We start from the raw sequence: 3,140 nt of genomic DNA on the forward strand, positions 1-3,140 counted from the left end.
AGGGCCGATTTTTTGTGCCAGTCCACCCCTGTATCTGAGTGTCTTTTACTCAGGTGAGCAGCAACTCGTGGTCTTGTCTTACTTTTTATTGATTATTTTTTTAACCTGGACACGAACATTTATCACAGGATCAGCTCGATCCAAATAAACTGAATCGTTTAACACACTTACCATAACACAGCAGCTCCCAATCACAGTTTATGACAATGAACTTCCACTTCTTCTTCTGTTTTAAAAGTGGTGCGCCCTTCTTCTTCTTCGTGTTTTAATGGGTGCTGACCACATCCAAAAGGATCATTACCGCCCATCTAGTGGTGCGCTCTGTTCCTCATCTTTATATTATCAGCAGTGCAACCAGCTACCGTAACACCTGTTTCTGCGCGCAACAGCTCTGCCGTAATAACAGTCTACGCGCAACATTTTCCCCTCGGTAAAATCGGGGACATTTCCGGGGACAGCTTTAGTGGGGACAGGTGGTCCAAAACGGGGACAGTGCCCGGAAATCGGGGACATCTGGTCACCCTAGTAAAGATAGCCAGTGTGGTGTTAGCTTTAGCCTAGCAAGCATCCCCCTCCGCGGTTAAGCCGGCTGAGTTGCACTTCCGCCCGGCCGGGAGAAGTCAGCAGGATCCACTGTTCTGGAGATCTCTAAGATGCCGGGAATATCGGCGATAAATGTATCACTGTTATAGCTCCGAAGGTCCAGAAACTCATGTGTGCTATAGCGCAGCAATGCGGTGCAGTTTTGGAAGAAAAAGTCAGGTGAAAAATAGATGTCTGGTCACCCTAGTAAAGGTAGCCAGTGTGGTGTTAGCTTTAGCCTAGCACGCATTCCCCTCCGCGGTAAAGCCGGCTTTGTTTACGTTCCGGTCGCCGGCTGAGCTGCACTTCTGCCCGGCCGGGAGAAGTCGGCAGGATCCAGTGTTTTGGAGATCTCTAGGATGACGGGAATATCGGCGATAAAAGTATCACTATTATTGCTCCGAAGGTCCAGAAACTCATGTGTGCTATTGCGCAGCAACGCGGTTGTGTTTTGGAAGAAAAAGTCCGGTGAAAAATAGTCCGGTGAAAAATTTCATAAATTTATGGCACTCTCATGGCTCAATCCTCCATTTGACTTTAGTCAAGAACACTAATTCATGCGAGCATGATTTAGTCAAAATATTAAAAACCGAGGAATGCCTATCTATGTAATAAATAACTAAAATATATGAAGTGTGATGTCTAAAGTTTTTTTTAAATCCACGTGTTTTTGGTCAGTTCCTCAAAAATAACAGTATAGGACACAAGGGGTTTGCCCCAACAGCAGCATAATCCATAAATACTATAATGAACTGATTATTAAAGTGCATGCAACATTATTGAGAGCGTCTTTCTCAGTCTTTGATATTATAAACAATCGCAGTTTTAACAGGAATAGGCAGAACTAGAAAATTTCTGAAGAAATTTAGCAAGGCGCTTGCCACTTGGTGCGTACCGTACCGTCAGAAATAGTCATTTATAATGTTGCCATGGTAACTCAAAATGGCGGGTGGTAGATAAAATACTTCATCGGATCAGCACACATGTTTTGATATTCACACTGTGAGGATTATAATACAAAACTCCAAGTCTTCCATACCGGGAATCGATCCCACGACCTCTTGCATGCAAAGCCTGCACTTTCCATCTGTGCTACACTGTAGCGCCATATATGGGCATGCATTATTGGAAACATAAGTGGTTTGATCCAAAATGGCACAGAAAACTGACACATGGCTGAAAGTCACATGGAAATTTTAAAATGTTAAGAGGAAGTGACTGTGCAAATTTCAGATTTCTACATTAATCACAGCCACTGCAGTGAGCGATGAAAGTTGCCATTGTATCTCAATGGAGCGTCTTGCTCTGGCCCTCAGAGTTCCGTCGTCATGGAAACTCACTGACACAGCTGCAGCGGCCGTTTTTCTGTGTTTAGTTCGTAACGGATAGGGGAAGAAGATAAGCTATCATTTTTTGCTGGAAAAATTTTAATAAAGGCGTAAAAAATTATGATCTAAATTGTATTTTTATGGATTTTCAGAAATCCTCTGAAAAGGGTCCCGAACAAATCGCTGTAGCTCAAAAAGTATAAGAGATATCAAAATAATTCTTTCACCATGAGTATCAGCAGGCTTTTGAGGACCATGAAGCTCATTTTTATGTTTGTACAAAAATCGGTGTAGACACAGCGACGATGTAAAAAAGTGGTTGATGTGGGAAAATGCAGCTCCAAAGCGTTTTTAGGATTTTGCACATTCGCTACTCCCGAACAAATTGTTCCTGCGGAAAAACCGTAACTGTTATCCACAAAATTCCTTTTTTATGAGTGCCAGAAGGGTTGGGACATTCATGTGTGAAAGTCTCATGTCTGTACATAAAACGGTTAAGGAGTAGCGACGATGCGAAAACATGTGATGTTTTGGATTTTCAGACGTCATTTTTCAAAACTGCTCCATGGGAAATGAATGGGGGAGGTTTCGGGTTTGTGTCGCTCTGAGGTGATTTGCGAAAAATCTATAAATGCCACACCAATGAGGGTTACATTTCCCGAATCCTGACAAAAATACCTACGTTTTGATGTATAATTTGTCTACGTAGAGTGAAAATTGAGCGAGTAAGGTCAAGTTGTTTGGAGTTTTGAAATCTTTAAAAAAGCTAGAGTGGGCCACTCTAGCGGTTGGAGAATTCCGTCATTGACTTTCATTGTAAACGATGATTTCGCTGATTTTTGGACATGAGCTTTGAGGAGTAACTGTGAAGAGACGATAAAAGATATCCACATCCCGTTTTCACTTCTGAGTAGGTCACAGATATATCTACAAACTGGAAGTTAAACGGTGTTCGTAGGTGACAGCATGACGACACAGTACAGCGTTGAAAATGGTCATTTTGAGGCTTTTTTTTCCCCCGACTCCATTCATTCCTATGGGGTTTTTTTGGGGTGGGTTTTCGTTAATTTTGTCGCCATGGTAACTCGAAACCCCAATAAAAGTAGTAGCACACTATTGCCGACCGAACCGCACGTTTTGATACCTATATTGTGGGGGTGCAAGCTACGGTTCGGGCCGCATTGACGCACAAATAATTAAGAATATTAATAACTAGAAAATTTCTGAAGA

This window comes from Fundulus heteroclitus, unplaced genomic scaffold (genome assembly GCF_011125445.2).
Source record: "Fundulus heteroclitus isolate FHET01 unplaced genomic scaffold, MU-UCD_Fhet_4.1 scaffold_757, whole genome shotgun sequence".
NCBI lineage: Eukaryota > Metazoa > Chordata > Actinopteri > Cyprinodontiformes > Fundulidae > Fundulus > Fundulus heteroclitus.